Source organism: Saccostrea cucullata, unplaced genomic scaffold, assembly GCF_032062105.1.
Source record: "Saccostrea cucullata isolate Sc308-1 unplaced genomic scaffold, CSIRO_AGI_Scuc_v1 ctg1455, whole genome shotgun sequence".
NCBI lineage: Eukaryota > Metazoa > Mollusca > Bivalvia > Ostreida > Ostreidae > Saccostrea > Saccostrea cuccullata.
The window spans coordinates 130,990-155,488 of record NW_026924057.1 but is presented as its reverse complement, the minus strand read 5'-3'; the positions used below and the strand labels follow the sequence as shown (position 1 = coordinate 155,488).

The window sequence follows — 24,499 nt, the reverse complement described above, 5'->3', positions numbered from 1 at the left end:
CATTATTATCTAAATGCTTAAGGTAGTCCATTCCTAATGTTTATAAAATTAGTAGTTAATTAATCAAAAATACTCAGGAAAGTATCTCTGAATTTACAAAGTTATGTGAATTTATGCACAGTGTTTCTTTAAAGTTAAAGACCAAAGTTAGTTATATTATATATTGAAAATTGTCAAATCTTCAATATTTTTGCAGAAAAAGCATATTGGAATATCAGCAATGTATTTTCTAATTGCAAATTGATCAACAAATATATTTCAAGGTAAAAAAAAAAATTGGTGCCCAGGCATTCAAGGAAATTGTCATGATTTTTATACTTTGTATTTTTTTTGTCTTCTACACAGGCAACTTAGCCACATATGATTCTCATATGAGTATCAAATGATACTCATATGATTGGTTTCATATGAGAATCATAGATAAAGGGCATATGTGAATCATATAAAGCAAATCATATGATTTACATATGATCCACATATGTGCATCATATGAAAATAACTACATATGATTTGCATATGAATGATTTAAATGTGTTTCATGCCATTTACATATGAGAATCATATGAAACGGGCATCATATGTAAATCATATAAAACACTTAAATGTGTTTCAAGCCATTTACATATGAGAATCATATGAAAGGGGCATCATATGTAAATTATATGAAACAGCTATGTTGTGTTCTCTTTCAATATTTTTCACATTCTTGTATACATTTAAAAATCAGATATTTCTGCTTTAGATGAAAATTCATTACATTACATGTACAATGATCTATCTTCATTGGTTAAATATTTTAGAATATGTTATAATGCTTACACTTTATTGATGAAATTATTTTCATCAAGAGAAATAACTAATTTTTCACAGCGTACATTCTAAACAAGAAAATATACAAACAAGTCAGTAGCATTTGTCGATACATGTATTTAACATATTCTAAAAAGAGTACAAATTATAAGATTTCAGCAAAATGATTAAGTAGTTAAACATGTATACATGTACAAATGAATAAAATAATTTGGTCATGTAATTGTAAAAAAATAATACCATATGATATGAAATTGTCAACAGCAAAATTGAAATATCAGCAATAACATTTGTCATGTATTCTCTGTTGTAAATTTATGAAAAATGAAAAAAAAATTATGAAAAAAGTTATTTGATATTCTAGCATATAAATAAGAATGGGAAATCTTTACAGGTCAAATTCAGACAAGGTTGTGTACATCCTTCACATTTCCTATTTATTCCATACGTATATTTCAAGGTTCTTTTTCCTTCTTTATCTTTTCAATATTTTCAGTTTTCCTCCCTCCCATGACCATTTTGAAAATCTCTTTGAACTGTACCAAAAATGCAAATCCACCTGTTCTCCCCTTCCTGAACTATTTCTTTGTGGCACAGAATGGTCTCAACAAAAGTTTCAAAAAATAGAAATAAAATAATTCTTAAACTACAAAATCAATTCTTCAAGTTATATTAAAGTAACTTATCATCAGCAAACAAATGTATTCCCGAGTCAACGACACAGATATAAAAAGAGATAAAACTAATGTTATATATGTTATACTAGGTGTTTTGTGGAATTCTATGATGTAATTTGCAAGACACTGCTGGAAGATATGCTTCATAATAAAATTATAAAAAGCATTTTTTTTTATTTTGACAATTGAATTGAATTTTGCAAGACAATTACACTATTGGAAGATATGATTCATATTAAAATCATAAAAAGCAATTTTTTTTATTTTTATCAATTGAATTTGGAATGTTCAAAAAGTATTATTGCCAAAAATTAAGAAGATTCTGACACAAATATACTACTTTTGGACAGAAAAAATTACAGACAAGTAGATAGGTAGAAAAACAGACTTTGTAATTTCAGGATATCCGAAACTTTGTTGGGAAGAATATAACAAAGTCTGTTAAACATTTTGAAGTTACCTTAACTTTGAAACAAGCCTAGGATCTTTGGATTTTTTTTTTTGAGAGGCTGACTGTATATTGAACCTGTAAAACCAATATCAACACAGTAGATAATTTCTAAGCATAACTAAAACTTAAAATACAAAAAAGAGAGAGCATACAAAGAACTGGGTACAGTATGTATAACGAAGCGGCCCTGTCTGTAAATTTGATTAAAGTTTTTTTACAAACATGCTCACGATGTGTCCTTTCAAAATAATTTTATTTTTTGGAATTATCTCTTACATTAATTACAACTTTTGACGTAACGACGTCATCATGACTTTACTGATTTTAACGTTACGTGAGATGAAAACTTCTCTTAACCGAGAACTATTTACTTAATCCTGCAAATATTCCAGTAAACTATTTTGAACTATCTTTCAATTCATCATACATTGTTAGTAGTTTGAAATAGTTGAATAATTTTCAGAAATACATGGATATGATTTTTGACAAACGATTATATCAAACACGCTAATCTACGAAACTTTATTCATCCAGATGAAATGAGGTGAGTACTTAAAAAATTTAACGTATAGTTTATGTAGTTGATACCGCCTGATTTTCAACGGGAGGTAAAAAAACATTTCCGCAATATACAATGTAGTTGTACTGTCAAACAAGTATGATTTTCTAGACTTGTAGAAAAAATTATTATATTAGTACTATATTGAAATGTTATGTGTATGATTTACATAGTTTACCTCAGTTATAGAAGTCTTTTTTGTTTTCTAAAATGCCAGTCATATTCTATGTCATGGTGAAAGTCTTTCAACAAAAAATACATATTTTTAAATTCATAATATAAACTTGTTCATTTGTCGTCATAATTGTACATCTTGATAATAAAATTCTATATATTTTTCTTTTTAAATGAAGCAAATGCAAATAATCGAAATGCAGAATAAAAAAACACTTAATCTAAAAATATCAAATATTAGTTCACACCCTTTTCTTATTTAATCTTTTCATAAGCTACAGATTGAGATACTTTTGCAGTTACAGGTAAGTTATTAATATACGGAAACTAATGTTTTGTGTCGTGTGTGCACCGTCACTACGGCGTGCATTTTTTTTTACGGTTAGGTTTTTAGTTCCCGAATAACCATTAGAAAGCGAGATTAGGTTTCTAACAAAATAATTTTTTTTCTTGAAAGTTGTTTTAATGAAAAATTATTTTAAAATATACTCACAAACAGCTTGTATTACGTCATGTACATGACTAAACATCTGATGAGACAAAAACTGCTTAAACATATACATTTTTATATTGATTATGCTTTACAATACCTCCGAAATGTAAATGTTTATAGATATTTGATAGATTTCAGTGACAATTATAATTTCAATTCCAATCCTGTCACACTTCCTTTAAAAACAATCACTTTCTGGTGTCTTCGCAATGTTTTACGTCATTTGTTCTTGCAGGAACGAATAATCATCACAGACGGAAATTAACATCTTTAAAATTCTCATCTGATGGAAAATGCAGCACGGTGACACTGAATTCAAGTTGTTGAATGCATCTATAGGCCATAAAAACAAACATTTGTCATTAAGTTGTTGAAAGAATCGACTTGATAACGATCTCAACATACAAAAACGCCAAACTGCTATACAAGGTTTCTACTTTTACTTTCATATCAGTACGTAACAAAAGTCAAAACAAAAAGAAAACAAAGTAATGCCTTTTTCCTAACATGTAAATTGTAACGTTTACATCCATTCAGAAACAAATTTATCCAAAATTACTCACAGATCACTAACGTTATGTAGGTTTACGAAGTGCATTAATTTAACAATTTAAAAGTGTTGAGAGTATTACAGAGAAGAGTTCATACGAACCTGTAACCGTAATGAAACGATATTTAAACAATATGAATTAAAGGCCTTTAAAAAATTGTTCTTACTTTTTCCAACACCCAGCATTTCTGCTGCAGCAGTGACGTCAAACATGACGTAAATTTTCATCCGATAGAAGTCAAAACCAGTCCGGGAAAATACGGGTTTTTTTATTTTACTCAAGTAATAAACCCAAACCCAAAAGATTTGAAATAAAAAGCAAATTAATTTATTTTTTTATCAATTTTGTCTGGGATATGCATTATTACAGAAAAAGAAAATTGTGAAAGGTTTTTTTTTATAAAGGAAGGGGGGGTGTTAAACAGAGTAGAAGTTTACATAAGTTATTGCAAACAAATTCTTTTGAAATTGATGTACATTTAAATTACTACTGAGATATATTATTAAAATTGCAATTTTACTTGAGTATTTCTCATATGATCACTATGTCATATGATTCTCATATGATCACTGTCAAAATATTCATATCTTTTTTACCTGAGTACTACAAGGGCAAATTAGTGAATATGGTTTCATATGATTCTCATATGATCAGTTTCATATGATTCTTATTGATCCACTGCTAAAATATACATATGATTCTCATATGTAGGACCTTTCATATGAAAATGTATATTACTTCATATGCATGATCATATGATTCTCATATGATTGGCAACATATCATTCTCATATGATTGTATAAACATATGATTCTCATATGATCCCCATATGATCTTAATATGAAAGGCAATGCATATGTGGATCATATGTGGCTAAATCGCCTTTGTATTTCCTTCATGTATTTTTTATACATGGTGTGAAAGTTTTTTTTTCAATCATTGCAAGACACCACAAATCACTTCTTGTTTCTTACCATGCTAATAAGCATTGGTATCGAATTCACTTTTAAAGGACCAGAATATTATCATTTTTGTTTTTCATGAAACGATTTTAGACGATACCTATACACTGTGGCATAAGAATTGACGGAATAAGACGCGTTTTGTATAAAATGTTACCAGACAAAGGTAAGATTAAGAAAATATTTTCAAAATTTTTCTTTTCTTTGAAAGTAAGGAGTAAATCTTTACGTCGCGGGTTCGAATCCCACTGCCGGACGTAGAGACCGGTCCTTCGGATGAGACCGTATAAACCGAGGCCCCGTGTCGCAGTAGGTGCTGGCACGAAAAAGATCCCTCACTGCTCAAAGGCCCCAAGTGCAGAGCATAGGACACAATTTGTAGCCCTCCACCGGCAAGTGGTGGCGTCTCCATATGAGTGAAAAATTCTCGAGAGGGACGTTAAACAACATGCAATCAATCAATCTTTTCTTTGAAATATAGGATAAATACAATGCCCGCTAAGTAATAGAAGGGTTGTTCAATAAGTTACTGGACAATATTGGTATTTATTGTAAAATTCGGTTGGTGCGAATACAGACATTGCGAATTCACGGATACTGCAATTATTATGAAACATCTCTGAGAATTATATCTCGCTCATCAAATCCAAAAAATACCATTTCGCGAAAGAAGAAGGTGATCTACGTTAATTTTTGCAGTATTCATTAATTAGTGCATTGTTGTCCGCTTAATCAACTAGAATATAAAGCATTTTTAGCTTACATACAGTACATGTCCGTCATAATAGCAAAAGGTTACAATGTTTCGGTTTATGCTAATGATGGACGGTCTACATGTATTTTGTGCTTTTTATCTTTTAATGTTTGTTGCAGAAATATATTGAATTCAAGATCTTAAAAAGACACCTTTGCGATTTCCGCATGAAATATAGAAATAAAAAATCGTTCAATACGATAACTATTATACCTTTCTCTTTTCTTTCACAAATGAACGGTTTCGTCTTTTTGCAGTTGTCTGTGTAGATTTTCATTGCTGTTCTATTATAGTACAGACAAAGTATCTCTTCTGTAAATTCTTCTGCGGGTATATGTATTGATGATAAGACCTTCAATGATTTACAATTTCCAGTCAAAATCTCTTTGTCTGAAGTTCGCATGAATCCTCCTATCCATAAACCGACAGACACACTGACAAACAAAAACATAGAAAGGACGCTTGTGTGTAATGACTAGTCAAGGTATGAAGAATATGAAGAAAAAATGATAATTACAGAAAATTGTCTCATGCAATACATGTTGTATATTAAAAATTTAGTCAATAAATTATCAATACCATGAGTTTACTGCTGTTCAAGATAAAAATGTCCAATATCAAATAGTATGCATGTAATTTATGTTTTTAAAATATACAGTTCTTATGTATTCCGTTTGAACTTACTTGAAGACTGAATGCTTTAAAAGAATGTCTACGTCATTAAGTAGATCCTCCATTATAAACATCTCAGAAAGGGAGGTAATCTCAGCCAGAGTCTGGTTATTCTGTTCACACACATCATAAGATGTGTACCAGGGGGCTTCCGGCAAACGAACACTGTACCTACATTTAGCACCATATGCTGAAAATAAAAACCAAAAAGTAACTTATTTACTTAAAAAGAAGAGAAAACTTAGCAAATTGAATTGAAATATTCTGTAAAAATCAGATATTGTTAATTACAACTTAAACCACGATTCATCAATTTGAAATTCATCCGACATGAATAATTTTTGTGCTGAAAAAAAAAAACACTGTACAAAACATGCTGTTTAATAATTGGTGTGCAGGGAGAAATATTTGAATCTCAAGGGATTATGCAAAACTTGCGAATATTTTCCACAGTTGGGATCGGTGCAAACATCGATACATGGCAACTAGAAGTGGGTTCTCTTTTCTCAAAGTACAAGATCTATAAACTCCCGAAACTACAAGGCTACACTGTAGTTGCTGTTATATTTAAGACATTTCGAGACATTGGGAGTTTATCGATATCTAGGCTCTATAAAAGTTTTTTTCAAATTATAAGATCTTTGATCTTCCAAAACCAAGGGCCTGGTTGTCTCACTACCAGACATTGCAAGGCCTATCAAAGGATATGTGCTGCAACTTAGATCTCTCTCCCATAGTGATCGATAAAACCAAATGACAATAAACGGTATAATTTTGTACCATTTTTCCGAAGCACAATGAATACTGTCGGTTTTTAATGACATCTCTCAATAAACAAGAGTTGATCCAAAAGTTCGTAAAATTTTGCAATGCTTATTAATTCATTTGTGGAAGTTATTGCAAATTACAAAACAAAAATAGATACATTTGTCGATTTTTTTAATTTAAAAAGAAATTAATATTTTATATTACCTTTGTCAGTTGTCATAAAGAGAGATTTTTTATAATGCCGGGGAGACATTTACTCGTTCATTTAAGAGAAAAAAAAATGATTTTTAGAGCTTCACTGGCATTTGACATGAAGTCAGTCACGCCAAAATAAGTGATTAAAAACGGTCATAAGTGGCAAATAACATAAAAAACTTCATTCTTATAAGACTTTTATTTCTTAGAGACTTTTGCAAGAGATTTTTATTTGACATTACTTCATGAGTTGGTGATTTGTTGTTCAACATTCATCACTTAGTAATTCGGTCAAGAATTATTTTTGTTACAAGAGGTTCATCGCCCACAAAGCTCACCTGAGTCACTTTTGTCATGCTGTTCTTTACCAGATCCTCCCCCTAGAAAGACCGTAAATTTCAGCTTTACTGATCTAGTGGCTTTTGAGAAGATTTTTTAAAATATATACTATATATTTTTATGTAAAACTTGGACTCCCTTTTATGGCCCCGCCCTACCCCTGGGTATCATTATTTGAACACTCTAGAATACACTTTCCTTGTATGATTCCATATAACTTTTAGCTTTCCTGGTTCAGTGGTTCTTCAGAAGAAGATATTTAGAGATTTTTCCGATCTTTTTCTATGTTAAACGTTGATTTCCTATTCTGGTCCCTCCCAGCCCCAGGGGTCATGGTTTGAACAGTTTAGGATCTACACTTCCCCAGGATGCTTCCACATACGTTTCAGGTTTACTGGCCTGGTGTTTTTTGATGTTTTAAATGAAGTTCTTTTCTTGATGATCCCTCTTTAGAAGAGGGATTGGCCCTTCATTTTAACAATTTTAACTTTCAATTACTTAAGGTTGTTTTATAATAAGTTTAATTAAAATTGGTCGAGTTGTACTTGAGAATTAGTTGAAAATGTAAAAAAAAAAGTTTACAGACGGACGGACAGCTAGATATACAGTAGACGGACGGATAGACAAACAAACGGTCGGACGACGGGCATTGGGTGATCAGAAAAGCTCACTTGAGTTTTCAGCCAAGGTAAACTTAAAATCTCGGGAACTCTCTGACTTTAAAGCATATACTGGTTTTACAGACAGGGCAAAAATAAGCAAAGCTGGTTTTCCAGGGTTTGTTCCCGTTTTGCACACATTTAATTACAGGTAATTAAAAAATGTGTGAAAAGTGGGAATTTGACCAGGTGAGATGATTACTTAATTGCTATAGTCTATACTATACTTAGCTTAGTAAGTATGTGAAAGATGAACGTCTAGTGAAAAAAGAAGAGAATAAATACAAAGTTAATGTATTTATCTGATGATCTTATTATAACATCTTTTCAAATTAATTTTTATTCATTATTTTCTTTATTATATGTTATATCTTTAATTCATTTAGAATTATATCAAGATTGAAAAGTACATATTCTTTTTTTTTTAAGAAATTGGACTTAATAATAAATAATATGAATCAAATAATAATTTATTCAATAAAATCAAATATTTTCCCATAAATATATAAAGAATTTTAATAAAATGCTTATAAAATTGTATTAAACCTCTTAAGAATACATTAAGCTAAAACAGGTATTCACAGGTAAATCCAGGTAAATCCAAACCAGAAATCAGACTATAATTGCTATCAAAACACACTTCACACCTGTTGTTCTAAACTAATTACCAAATGTGTGCAAAACGGGAACACACCGTTTTCCAGATGTGTCAGGGATTTGAGGAAAATAGAAATTCCATGAATATTGAAGAAAGGTAAGGTTGCCTTATAGAGGAACAAATATTCCTCATAGACTTAACTTTAGCGTTCATGGATGTGGACCGCCAACGTTTTCTGCTTGACATTGCTACAGAATTCGGAATATCATATAATAAAGAGCATGAAATGATTGTTGTACAATGAAGTGGGTGCGGGTGCGTATCCAGAAAGAGAAAATTGAGTGTTCGGTAAAAAGTTAAGTTGAATTGGGCGATATGTAGAGATCCCCAAGAAACTTGATGTGACATACCTAACTTAACGTTACATCAAAGTCTACTCCTGATGTTATAACTGCCCATATTTCAAAAGCTCCAATGACCTTGAGGATAATTGGAACGCAGTGAAATTTTCTAGTATTGTTGCATAATGGCTTTTAAAGAATAAGTATTGTCTTTTGTTTGCTTTCATCAAATCAAGATACAAATTTAAAGATAAATTCCACGAAAGGTTGAATCAACCCTCCTAGAGTATACAATTGTGTCACAAATTCATGTGCTCATTACATTATACACGTATTGCGCTATTGTGGTTATTCGGTCGGTAGCAATAATGCTAGATCATTTTCAAGAAAGAGGGTTTCCAATACGCCTGAACATAACTTACAATTAATATACCCTCTTTTTATTCGCATAACTATATATGTTATGGAGTCTTACCGAAGTTCTAATTAGACTTAACGTACATTCCAACCTCAACAAAAAAGAAACTGATTTGTTCACTTTTTCATTTTTTCAATTCATTTACAAAATCAACGAAAGTAAATATAAACACTGTAAATAATATGATACAATATAAACATAAGATTTTTTTTCATTTTCATGGAATTTAAGAAAAAATCTTACTTTTCCAGGAATCTTCATAAAGCACAGAAAAGGCCCCTACATGAAATTAAAAACAGGTATATACATAAGCTATTGAAATTGGCATTGTAATTCATTTTAAGCATTATAACATATTAAATTATTAATGATTGATTATTCTTATAAAATGGTAGTAAGGAAAATATCTTATTTTTGTAGATAAAAACTTATGCAATTTTCTTGTCAAAATTCTTCAACCTATTTTTTGAGTATTCAGTTATATGAATAACTGATTAATATTTAAATTTGAAAACTCTTCCGCAGTAGAATGTCCAAAGTCGTAATGTTTAATCTGTTTAATTAACAAAAAGACAACAAATATTTTTCTTCATAATTATTCATGAAAAAAGGTTAAATTAACATGAAAAAAGAGAAATTACCATGGTTAATTAATAGTGACTACTTTTTTTTATTTTTTAAAGAATTTCTAAAGTTTTTACTCTTTAAGCTTATAAATATAATTTAATTCAGAGAAACAGTACCGTGACAGCTTGTATCATTCCGTGGCTCTGAAAAATGATAAAAAAATATTTCTTTTTTCTTTCAAGAAAATATCAAAGCCGCTACAAAGGACAAAATCTTTTTCCTCCAGATTGACTATAAAAGAAACCTTACCAGTACACCATTCAGCTAGAGGTTTGGTTGTTGCCAACAAATAGTCCTCATTATTGAACAGGAAAATACCTTTAATTAAATAAAGCAGTCATTTGCATTTAATTACAATTAATGTTAATAGAAACAAAGATATGTCACTCGTGAAATTTGTTATATCAAGGACTTTATCGTATGGCTCAAAATCGCAGAGAAAATAGGGGGTCAGTGTGCATCTTACTTAGCTACGGTAAACCGGTTTAACCTGGCTTATATATTTACTGCGTGGACCTTAGGGTCCACGCAAAAAAATTGGAGCTCAATTGGAGCTCAATTTATCTTGGGGAAGATATAACGTTTGAATGAGCTGAAATTTCTGATTAATTTTTTGGTAATTAAGGAAAATGGCCATTTTATTATCAATAATGTCGCTTGCGTTGCGCAGTGCTTAGTCCCGTCCACTCTAGAGTCGCGATTTAAGGAGTCAATCCTTACATCACGGGCTCGAATTTCACTGTGGGGCGTGGAGACCGGTCAATCGGATAAGACCGTATAAAGCGAAGCACCGTTTCGCAGTAGGTACGAAAAAAATCTCTCACTGCTGAATGGCGCTGAGTGCCAAGTATGGGACAAAATTTGTAACTTTCTACCGACAAGTAATGGCGTCTACATATGAGTTAAAAATTCCCAAAACGGACGTTAAGCAACAGAGAATCAATCAATTAAAAATTAAAATTATATTGTTTTATTTGCACATTTTCAGTTATTTACTTAATATAGATACATATTATTTTTTGTACATATCTACTAGAATGTCTAACAAGTTATACTGATGCAAAGCATCAAATAGGATGTAAAAAGATCGGCGGACGAAAGTATTGTTCTTCCGCTTACTTCCAAGTCAATTTTGAAAAGTTAGCATATTAGAAGAGATATTCGTATTCTTATACATAAATATATGGATTTTCATTAAAAAATTAACAAAGAGAGAGAAGTGTAAAATTTGGATAAAATCGGTGTTTTGCACTATACAAATCAACAGAAAACAGAAAAAAAATGTCCTCCCCCGTGACACAAAAAACTCCTTTTGACAGGTAATGGACTATTATTACACGAATTCATATCAAAGCTTTTTTGTGTTTAAAGGGGGGGGGTATGTTTATAGATTTAAAGACAAAAATACTTAATATCTTTACTTATTTCAAGGCAATTTACAACTGAAATTTATATTTTGTTAATATATTTTTGTAAAATTCATGTGTCTTAAAATAAGGAAAGAAATAGGGAACATTTCATTTAATCATATCCAGGACTATTTCAAAATGTGGTGATGCTTCAAAGAACGGTTTCATTGAAAATATCGTCTACCCATTTTTTCAAGAGCTGGATTTATTACGATTTAGCACTTGTATTAAAATAGTCCAAAACTTTTTCTGTTTAAATTGGTAAAAATATGTTTATTTAAAAAACGACAAAAATGCCTAATATCTTTAACCAATTTCAACGCAATTTACAAATGAAATTTATATTTTGTTAATATATTAAATATGTTAAATTTATGTGTCTAAAAATAAGGAAAGATATAAGGAACATTTAAACATATCCAGGACTATTTCAAAATGTGATGCTTCAAAGTACGGTTTCTTTGAAAATATCGTCTACCCACTTTTTAAAGAGCTGGATTTAATACTATTTAGGACTGGTTTTAAAATAGTTCATCAATACCAGTTGACCTGTTCTTTGTATTAAAAAAAAAAGCTTTATATTGAATTAAATGGGTGAAAAATGTAGGCGAGAATCGAAAGTTAGCTTGCCTATTTCTTTATCATTTTAGCATTTTTAATTTTTTTTTTTTTGGGGGGGGGGGGGGAAGGCAAAGGAAAATTTTTAAAAAAATACGTGTGTCATTCATAGTCCATATCTTTTGAAAACTGTTCCATTGCCGTACATTTTCTGTGCACCTTAAAAATACTTTTCTTAGTGTGTGAAAATGTGTCATTCGCAAATGCGTTAAATGTATTCACAACAAAATCCATACTTCTTAAAAATTTGTAAAACTTATTAATTATTTTAGGCACTTTAAAATTGACATTCTGAAACTCAAAACGTTTTGTTTTTATATTATTTGGGGGAAGTTCTTGCAATTTAAATTGCACATGTAATAAATATATGATGAGAAATGAAAAACAACTTACAACCTAGTAATAACCATGTAGAAAAAAACTATTAAATTTTTATTCATGCCTTTTAGGTTTGGTTTCAAAACAGATTTTTTTTTTCATTGAATCAATGAAATAATGACCTTTCAATTCCGCACGAGCCCTGTCTTATACATGTACATATAAAAAGGCTGCTCCTGCCGTCGATAATTATTCATCAGAAATTAATGATACGACAGAAATATTACTGGTTAGGTTTATATTTTTTCGTAAAATGATAATTAAGTTTGCATTTAGATAATTTTTTTATTAGCAAAATATTTATTTAAGTACTAACCATTGAAATTGTTACAGAGAAAAGACTATTATAATTACAGTTACCGGAAAAATTTTAGACACTTGATATGTTTTGACAAAATCAAAACAAAACAGCTTTCAACATAAATATTTCATTCTAAGAAGGCCAACCTTTAACAATTTCATAAGAAAGGAATAATTACTTACAATTTATCTTGAGGAAGATACAACGTTTGAATGAGCTAAGGATTCTGATTCATTTTTTTTTGGTTATGTGTGTTATTTGCAATAAAGAAAAATGTAAATTTCATTATCTATAATTAATATTGTCGCCTGCGATGCGCAGTGCTTAGAGTGTCCACTTTAAAGTTGCGAGGTAAGGATTCAAACCTCAGATCACGGGCTCGAATCCCACTGTGGGACATGGAGACCGGTCCATGGGATAAAACCGTAAAAACCGAAGCACCGTGTCGCAGTGGAAGATGGCACAAAAAAAACTCTTACTGATCAATGGCACTGAGTGCCGAGTATAGGACAGATTTTGTTACTCTCCATCGGCAAGTGATGGTGTCTCCATATGACTAAAAAAATTTCTGAGACGGACGTCAAACAACTTAGAATCAATCAATTACAAAAGAAATTATTTTGTTTTATTTGCAAATTTTCAGTTATGTACTTAATTTTTTTTTACAGATTATTTTTTTTTACATATATACTCTAGTAGAAAGTTTAACAAGTCCTATTGATACAAGGCATCAAATAGGCCATAAAAAGAACTGCGGACGATAGTATTGTTCTCCCGCCTACTTTCAAGTCAATTTTAGATAGTTAGCATATTAGAAGAGTTAATAGTATTTTTATAGATGATTATATGGATTTTTATAAAACATTACTTTTTTGGAAAACAAAGAGAGAGATGTGTAAAATTTGAGTAAAATCGGTGTTTTGCAATATACAAATCAACAGAAAACAGGAAAGAATTTCCTCCCCCGTGACACAAAAAACTCCTTCTGACAGGTGATGGACTGTTTTTACACAAATTCATATCAAAGCTTTTTTGTGTTTAAAGGGGGGGGGGGGGGGGGGGGTGGGCATATGTTTATAGATTTAAAGACAAAGATACTTAATATCTTTACTTATTTCAAGGCAATTTACAACTGAAATTTATATTTTGTTAATATATTTTTGTAAAATTCATGTGTCTTAAAATAAGGAAAGACTAGAAATAGGGAACATTTAATCATATCCAGGACTATTTCAAAATGTGGTGATGCTTCAAAGTACGGTTTCATTGAAAATATCGTCTACCCACTTTTTCAAGAGCTGGATTTATTACGATTTAGCACTTGTATTAAAATAGTTCATCATTACCGATTGACCTGTTCTTTATATTAAAATAAAAGCCCTTGAGAAATTGACATCATTAAAAATTTTAAAAAAGAATAACATTACGTGTATCATGCATAGTCGATATCTTTTGAAAACTGTTCCATTGTCTTACATTTTCTGTGCACCTTTAAAATACTTTTTTCAGTGTGTGAAGAAAAGTAAATAATTTTATAAGTTCATGGATATATGAAGAATAATATAATCATCAAATTATTTCAAACATGTACGCGAAAAAAAAGTTGTACAAACTTCAGGTTCTGAGATGGATCTCTCTCGTGTGAATGTTATATCAAAGTATATGTGAAGTAAAAAAAAATGTTTCATTTGCAAATGCAATACATGTATACAAAACAAAATTCATACTACTTAAAAATTTGTAAAACTTATTTATTTGTTTTGGGCACTTTAAAATTGACATCCTGAAACTGTTTTTATATCGCTTGCACATCACCTTTGGGAGGAGTTCTTGCAACGTAAATTACATATATAATAAATATATGATGAGAAATGAAAAACAAATTACAACCTAGTAATAACCATTTAGAAAAACTATTAAGGGAATTCTCAAACTTTTTATTCATACCTTGTAGGTTTGTTTTCAAAACAGATTTATTTTTATTGAAGCAATGAAATAATGACTTTTCAATTCCCCACGTGCCCTGCCTAATACAACTATAAACAAGAGGTCCATGGGCCACATCGCTCACCTGAGAATCTTTTGTCATATTGTTCTTTACCAGATTTCCCCCTTGTAATACATTTGTGGCCCCGCCCTACCCTCTGGGGTCATGATTTGAACAATTTAGAATATACACTACCCCAGGGTGCTTCCACATCAGTTTCAGCTTTTCTGGTCCAGTGGTTCTTGAAAAGAAGATTTTCAAAGATTTTTCCTATATATTTCTATGTAAAACATTCATTCCCCATTGTGGCCCCGCCCAACCCTCGGGGGTCATGATTTGAACAATTTAAAATCTACACTATCCCAGGATGCTTCCACATCAGTTTCAGCTTTTCTGGCCCAGTTGTTCTTAAGAAGAAAATTTTCAAAGATTTTTCCTTTATATATCTATGTAAAACATTGATGCCCTATTGTACCGCCGGGGTTCATGATTTGAACAATTTAGAATCTACACTACCCCAGGGTGCTTCCACATCAGTTTCAGCTTTTCTGACTCAGTGGTTCTTGAGATGAAGATTTTCAAAGATTTTTACTATATATTTCTATGTAAAACTTTGATTCACCATTGTGGCTCCGCCCTACCCCCGTGGGTCATGATTTGAACAATTTAGAATCTACACTACCCCACAATGCTTCCACATCAGATTCAGCTTTCCTGACCCAGTGGTTCTTGAGAAGAAGATTTTCAAAGATTTTTCCTATATATTTCTATGTAAAACTTTGATTCACCATTGAGGCCCTACCCAACCCCGGGGTTCATGATTTGAACAATTTTGAATCTACACTAATCCAGGGTGCTTCCATATCAGTTTCAGCTTTATATATTTCTATGTAAAACATTGATTCACCATTGTGGCCCCGCCCTAGCCCCTGGGGTCATGATTTGAACAATTTAGAAGCTTCCATCAAATTTTTCCTGGCAGTGGTTCTTGAAGAATTTTCAAAGATTTGTCCTATATATTTCTATGTAAAACATTGATTCACCATTGTGGCCCCGCCCAACCCTCGGGGTTCATGATTTGAACAATTTAGAATCTACACTATCCCACAATGCTTCCACATTAAATTCAGCTTTCCTGGCCCAGTGGTTCTTGAGAAGAAGATTTTAAAGATTTTTCCTATATATTTCTATATAAAACTTTGATTCCCCATTGTGGCCCCGCCCTACCCCCGGGGGATCATGATTTGAACAGTTTAGAATCTACACTATCACAGGGTGCCTCCACATAAGTTTCAGCCTTATTGGCCCAGTGGTTCTTGAGAAGAAGATTTTTTAATGACCCCACCATATTTTTGTCTTTTCTTGATTATATCCCCTTTTGAGATGAATTGGCCCTTTGTTTTAACAATTTAAATATCCCTTCACCCAATGATGCTTTTTATCAAGTCTGGTCAAATTTGGCCCAGTGGTTCTTGAGAAGAAGTCGAAAATGTGAAAAGTTTACAGACGGACGGACAACGGACAAAATGTGATCAGAAAAGCTCACTAGAGCCTTCGGCTCAGGTGAGCTAATAAAAAGGCTGCTCCTGTCATCGATAATTATTCATCAGAAATTAATGATACATGTAGAACAGAAATATTACTAGTTAGGTTTATATGTTTTAGTAAATAACAATTAAGCTTGCAATTAGATAATTTGCTTATTAAGATAACATAATATCTTATTAAGAACTAATCATTGAAATGGTCACAGAGAAAAGGGTATTATAATTTTAAAGCTACCGCAAAAGTTTTAGACTCTTGATATGTTTGGACAAAATCAAAACCAAAACAGCTTTTCGCATAAACATCTCATACTTCAGCAATTTTATAAGAAGGAAATCATTACTTACAATTAGCGCAAATTAAATTAAATCATTAATATGCACTTTGAATATTTTCACTAAATCCTTAACAGTCAAATAATTCTACATGTTCAGTGCACATCATTCCAAATCTCGTGATAAAGTAACTTTTAAAATGCAAATATTCTACTTTCATATATGTGAATATAACATAATTCAAATTTAAAGGTTTGGTTGATAAGAAATAAAATACGATTCCCTGTTGGTTTTTTTTAATGTGCATGCACATAGGATGTTTTCTTGATTAAGACACTCCTTAAATTAGATTCTTTAACTTTTATGATCTTTCATATGGAAAATAAATATTTCGATTATCCCGATTAAGCTACTTTTGAAATTCTTCTTGACTTAAAAAAATGAGTATTTTAAATGCCGTGGTTTGGTTCTGTCACTCTTAAAATATAGCCTTCAAACATTTTAGCGCCGACAATTAATGAGATAAGAATCAAACTCATGTTTAATAACCTTTACCGTAAGTAAAGCTTGCTGTGAAGCAAATTTAGATTGTGGAAGACTGGAATTTTCAACAGTGATTAAATAAATTTATTCATATTTATATATCTAGGTTATATTCAAGATCAATCTGTTAAGAATTTGGTTCTAAGAGTTGTCCTTGTCAGGTGAAATCTAGCCGTTTAAGTTTAAACCTGATTGAAAAAAAATCAGTTATATCGGTTTCGATATTTTGTGATTACATGTCACTTGCACTATTTTCTCTGGTGTATTGACACAAATTCCTATAAAATTAATAATACATATTTGTGTTTTTAAACACTTCAAAGCATGTCAGGAAACAATTTTTATTCTGCGCAAAATACTCTAACGAAAATGTGATTACAGCTATAGTTTCGATACATCTTGAAATCCCTTACAAGTAATATAATATAAAATGAGTTGATACCATCAACTTGCGATCGTTAAAGTGATCAAGTATTGTTATCGTATGCAGTACACATACAGTATATATTATAGTGTATCTAATACCATTAGCCCAGACATGCCTACGAACAGATAACTGTCATAAATGATTATAAATATGCACAATAAGAATTCGTTTTGATTAGCAGTTAAACAGAATATTACGCATAATCAGCTAAGATCCTTTACTTCCGTCTTCATTAAACATAATTTGAGTATGACTCGAAAACCAAACTTCAAAAATTGGGGGAGGGGTTAATCAAACTCCATACCCCTATTTTTGGGGAGGGAGGGGGTGGCACATACTTTATTTTCAAAATTATTGAGGACATGCATAAGTGTTAATTTTTTTTAGCCAATTTAGAGCTGATTACTTAAAACAGGTATTTTGAACACCCTGACAGGTTTTTCTTTTTTCAAAAATGGCTTGGCAGTCTGTTTTGCATGGTTTTACATTAATCAATGTTATGTATGTAAATGTATCTATCACTGTAACTACTTACTGAGCCACAACGTATTGTTCATTTAGTCTTATTTCAAAAAATGTGCATGAAGTTTTTGCTATTTTCTCATTTGTGTGAATAAATTCAATATTGTTTGAAAAGACAAGTACAAAATATCGTTATCACGAGAATAAGAACTCACAGCATCGATGGTGTCCTAGACTCGTCATTCTATGCACTGCCCATAGCAGCGATGTGATTTTTTTCCGTTCATTTTCGAGTTGAGACAAATGGTACATTGATCAGATTATAATTCTGCATTTACTTCATGAGCTACCCTTTCATCATGATATAAATAAATTGTTTCTCTTTAGAAGACATTACGTACTAAACATAGTGAACAAGTGAAGGCTCGGTCGAAACATTTTGTTGTATTTATCTGAAAATCATGGTGTACATCTTGATCTTGTCGTGCAGGTTGTACCTAGAAAGAAAATCGCCTGGGCGGTTGCTGTAAGGTACTAAACAGCATAGAACCGTAAACAACTAAATAAAGTGTTTTTCTTTTTTATGAAAATAAAAAAGACCGTCTCTCTGTCAACATGGTGGCGGAAAACGGCCAGGGAATTGTCGTAAATTCCTAATATCAGAAGAAGACTCCAAAAGCCAAAATTGAATAATTTTATCCGAACTATATTGAAAATAAATTTATTTGTCTAACAAATTGTTGCTTGTGATCAATTAAATTACTTTTATAACAAAATGACACGTAATTATTAGTGTCAAGACATCAGCAGCGATCAGCTTATTTTCAGCAGTTCGAGTTGCGCGGTAGATTTGATTTCGTCACGTTCAAATCACCTTAACAATTTTGTACACTGAAAATATTCACTGAAATTCAAATTTCATCAAATATGATTTTATGAACTTTGTTTTAATAATTGTACTCATAAAGTAATGGAGAAGTAATCATGATTACAGGACTTTTTAAGAGTAATTGATTAAATTACGATTACTTGAAATCAGAAAAATGGAAGATTACTGATTACTCATGATTACTTGGCAAACTGTAATCGATTACAGCTGATTACGATTACCCTATCCCTGTTGTATGCAGCACACATTTAACCACTGTCATTTGTGTTGTGACTGTGGTTTGTATTCAATATCAGCGTTGCCTTTAATTGCCAATACATATCATAACAAATATCTTCTTTATTTATGTGCCATCTCGGAGATAATATAAGGCAGAAGATTCTTGCTTACTTGGCAAGACAAGAAAATAGAAAACTTACTTTTGTGACGCAGAGATGAAGAAAGATTTCTCCCCATTTCACTACAAGTTTGTTCATCCATATATCGGTACGATTCACATTTGTCCATGGTCCACATCATTGTGTAGCATTGAAATCGATCTATGCAATATGATTCGCACTCCTGAGCGTTATTTACACCAAAGAAAAAAAAGTCCTTGCACAAATTCTGAGGTTCCCTGTCCTTTAGACTAGATGTTTCCGACGTTTCCATACAGGACTCATACGGAGGTGCTGAAAAAAGATTTTAATATAATGAAAGTAACCCTTTTCACTTCCAGGTTAGTTTATATTGAATTTTGTATTTATCAACGTCACATTAAACCAAGATTACTAATATACGAGAAAATTATTCATTCTTATTATATAGCTAATAAAAAGATGTAAGATGTGTTTTTTTCACACAAAATGAAATTATTTATGAAAAATTTAGTACGTATTAGAATTATTAAAACCTAAATAAACAAATTATATCGCTCCATAGGGTCATCAAAATAATGCGATATTGAACGCCTACAAGACAGATGTAAATGTTAATTTGAATACTAATATTTAAAAAAAAATCATTAATTTGCCTTTTCAGTTGGAATAAATATTATAAATTATGTGGAAATGCTTTAGCTCTATAATAAAAGAGTTATTGAACTGATATTGGTGAATATCGGCACGAGTTGGCTGTTCAAATGCACTCGCACGCTCGTGCTAATATTCACCAAAATAAGTTCAATAATCCTATTTTTTTTAATTGTAATGAAATGTTTGCCATCATATAAAAACAGTGTCAATTTGGTCATACCTATCCGATAGTTCTTTACTTGTTTACAATATCATAAGAGGAAGGTAATGGATTGATTAGACAATAAAACAATAGAATGATAAAATTCATCATAGATTTCAGCATTCATTGACCCACGATAGATGAGGGTATATTTGCAGTATCTAATAAATGAGTTTTGTATGGAAAAGAGGTATGTTTTTTTCTGTAAGATTTAAAGTAAATATAAAGTACCTTCTTGAATCGGAAAATTAATTTTGTGAAAAACGTCTTAAAAATCACGGTTTGTATCCATAGAATGCATTATTTAGATTCAAAATCTTAAGTTCTCATGAATTGTTTATGTGCAAATTGATACGTGTATACATGTATTGCACGTTTATTGCAAAAAGAGTACCTAAGATATCTGGCGTCATTTCTGTTTCTGAAAAGTGAGAATTTATATTTGACAATATAATGTAGTTGAGTTACGAATTCATACATGCATGACTTAAACTAGTAGACATTTATTACAAAAGCATGCACTGCCCTAACTTATGTTTTATCGTATTGTTGTATTCTTATTGCGTAATACACAGCTTCTTGATGAGTGTATTTGAGTAGCTGATCTTTTATACTTGTTGTAAATTTTCCTAACTGTATTAAGCCATATTAAGCCATACAGCATTCTAATAACATCTCAGAGGCCTTATTTTGTTAGGTGGTAAGAGGCCCTATTAGTGCCTAACACCTAATGGTGGCCTAATATTATGTAGCTTGAGACCCTATTATTTGGTTGCCTAATAGAAGCCTGATTGAGGTCCAATGGATGCCTAATAGGTGTCGAACTGTATTGGGCTGTCAAAAAAAGTATATATACAGGGTGAGAGAATGCACTTTACTCATTTCTTCTTTATTCCGAGTTATAATATGATATTATGTTGATGTAAATTTCCATAATACAATTCTTCCAACAAAAGCAAAAAGTTGTTCTAATTGATCTATAAAGATCTCAAATCCAACGCATGTATTGAATATAGCACAGGATCCACGTAATTTTTTTTTATTTGCTTGAGGTGAAGCAAACTTGGACATAATCGCTAGCTACATTATCCTCAGTCGCTTTACAGTATAATATAAGGCGTAATAAGCTTTATTCCTGAAATATATTAAACTATATTTACATTACCTTTGTTTTTGCTTTCACATATGAATGCCTTTTTCCTCTTACAGTCCTCGGGGTATATATTGAGGTCTGTTCTGTTATAATACAAACAGAGCATTCCGTCTTTTGAACCCACTAAAGTTGTTTTAACGGGTAAAGAACAATCCAAAGATTTGCAGGTCTCAACAGTATTGCCTTGATTTGAAACTCGTATAAATTCATGGAACCAAATTCCGCTGAAAACAGATAATAGAAGCGCGAGTCTGAAATCATATTACATAATAAATATGGACTCAATGTAGGACAAAAAGCATTTAAAAGACCCAGGTTGTCAGATATTGACCGGAGATACATGGAGTATATCGACCGAGGATAGCCCTAGGTCGAAATACTCCATATATATGAGGTCAATACCTGTCATCCTGGGTCATTATTAATGCATATTGACTGTGCATTCAGTCCATATCTATTATATTATGTAATTTCCCAAATTTATTAGTGCAACTGTATATTTACCTAATGTTTACAGAGATGTAATTTGTTGTTGTTAACCATGTATAATTTGATTGTGAATGTTTCATTGATATATTTATTGCGCGCTACTCACAGGCACTTATTTCGGTATTACAGTAATAAACCTTAACCCATTACATAATAATAAGACAAGGTATCTAACTCCGAATAGCACAGGGTACCACCCACCCATCCACCCAGTAACGCACTCATTAACACTCCCAAAGAAAATGCATTGACAAAATGTTAGTACCTTTTTCTTCTTTGTTAATTTATCTACAAAATCATACATGGCATGCTAGTGTTTACTTTCTTCATATTAGTCTCTTTAAACAGCGTCAAAACTCTGCTCGCCGAGTGGAAAAAGTCGATTTAAACCATGAAATTTTATGTGCGAAGTATTCTTGAAAAATGATAACAGATATCATTATTAACCGATTTGTATTTTCAGATTCAGACTTCTTTACTATATCTTTCTCATATATAAGCTACAACTCGCAAATTTGTTTGACTAAAACGAAAATGAAAACGAGGCAGCTCGTGTGAGTCATTATTCAAACGTAATGACTTCGTATTGACTAATCAGATTACCGGATTTTACAAAGTTATATAATGTTAACCGATAATAACCGATCATATATGTATAATGTTTATCTGTTTTTGTGTTGTTAAACACCCATCTCGAGAACTTTTTCTTTCATATGGAGACGCCACCACTTGCCGGTGGAAAGCTGCATATATTTCCTATACTCTGCACTAAGGGCCATTGAGGAGGAAGGGATCTTTTTCGTGCTAGCACCTACGACGACACGGGATCTCGGTGAATAGGTTTTTTTCCGATAAGTAGAAGAAAACCACTGTAATTTTTAAGAAAAGGGTAATTATCCTTATTCATGACGTGATTGACAAATGTTGGACTGGGCTGCACTGCCTGTCTATACGACGATCGTACATTATCCTGTATTGATAGGAATTCTAAAAATTAAATCAGTTATATTCTAAACATACATACTATTGCAGACATTTGTCAGGGTGACATAAAGAAAAGCAGAGCGCGTAGATAAACCTTATAAAAAATTCAAAATATAATTGAATACTAACATAAAACTACAAACATATTCTGCTTAAATTGTATAATTTTAACTGCTAAATAAACTGCATACATGTAGTTCTGGCTTAATTGTATAACCTCACTTGCAGAATATTCCACATATTCTGGTTAATTGCATAACCCCACCTCCTGAATATTGCACATACTCTCATTCTGGTTTAATTGTATAAAACCATCTTCAGAATATTCCATATATTCTGGTTAAATTGTTTAAACTCAACAGCGGAGTTTTACACCATACTCTTGTCAAATTGTATAACCTCACCTGCGGGATATTCCACATACTCTGGTTAAATTGTATAACCTCACCTGCGGGATATTCCTCATAATTGTGGTTAAAATGTATAACCTCACCTGCTGAATAAGTCATCTTGGTATATCGTGAATTTATCAACTTCCTTTAATACTAGATCCACCATGTACAAATCAGCGAGGACTGAAATGTTCGCTAGAGTCTTGCTCCTCATTTGACAAACATCGTATGCCGTGTACCATGAAGCCTCAGGTAGGTGGACAGTGTATCTACACTTTGGATCAATTTCTGGAAAGATACACGTTTCATGCTTTCTGAAATATTTATAAGATAGGAATATATATTGAAAACTAGAGTCGAATGTGTTGCAAAGCAGCGGTTAAGTCTTCAGTTCGCCCTTTTGTAGCACTGCTTGTGGGATAAATAAATGAGAATAAAATATTTGTTCAAAAGAAGGTCTCCAGATCAAAGTAATGTCGATCTGTATTTTAAAATCTCTTGACTCATTTTTGTAAAACGAAGCAAATTAAGACTGTTTTCGGTGACCGTATGTGACCCAAATAGACAAAAATTGGGTCAAGTTATGGTATTAATTCATTTAATTTTATGTTGATATCTATAGAAATACGTTTTTTTAGTTACTTTCGGTTAAATGTGAAATTGACAAAAGTGACGATACTCGACAGAAATATACTACTGGACCGTCTCTCTGACATAGATTATTCAATTCAATATTAATATCTGTGAATTTAGCAATTTTAACTACTTCCAAGTTGACCCAAAATGATATCATTATATGACACATTGATTCCTCGCTAGCCGCTATTTATCATATCAAACAGCTTATGCTTACTTCTCCATGGCACCTGATCCCATCTCTGAGGTTTTGGAGGTCCGTGTTTGCTTTGCTCTTATTTTGTATTGTTTTGTGGACTTTGAGATTGAATACTGTTCTTTATCTTAATATGTTTCATTGAACAACTTTGCTTCTTTAAAGTAGTACAAGTTCTTAATACAGTGTTGAGATATCAGGAAAAAAATGGCCATCTAGATCCCTTATTTAAGGTGCAAACCTCTTTTTCGAGGTTTTATTTTAAAGATCTTTTATTTTATTGTTTTTTTTTTATTTTATATTTCTATTCAATTTTTATAATTTTAAACAAAATGTTTTCAAAGTAAAAAAAAATAACTTGTGATGTATGATGGACGTGTGGTATACTGATGAATAAAATTGTGAACATTTTAGAGTTTAGTATGAAAATTTAGAGAATTAGTCAAGTGCAATAACCTTTGTGTTGCAATTTAAGTAATATTTTAGAGATATGCACATTATATTCATTTTGTTAAATTCGATGGAGCTTAGAAACGCTCAAGGAAGAGCTAC

General features: G+C 31.5%; 1 long non-coding RNA gene across 1 annotated transcript; it reads right to left on the bottom strand.

Moving 5' to 3' along the window:
- Nucleotides 1–10,312: 10,312 nt before the first annotated feature.
- LOC134265588 (uncharacterized) lies at nucleotides 10,313–21,333 on the bottom strand. The gene is made up of 3 exons (XR_009991779.1): nucleotides 21,263–21,333; nucleotides 19,302–19,553; nucleotides 10,313–10,366 (listed from the first exon to the last, which is right to left on the bottom strand). It is a non-coding gene; the product is annotated as an uncharacterized LOC134265588 (long non-coding RNA).
- Between the last annotated feature and the right edge of the window lie 3,166 nt (nucleotides 21,334–24,499).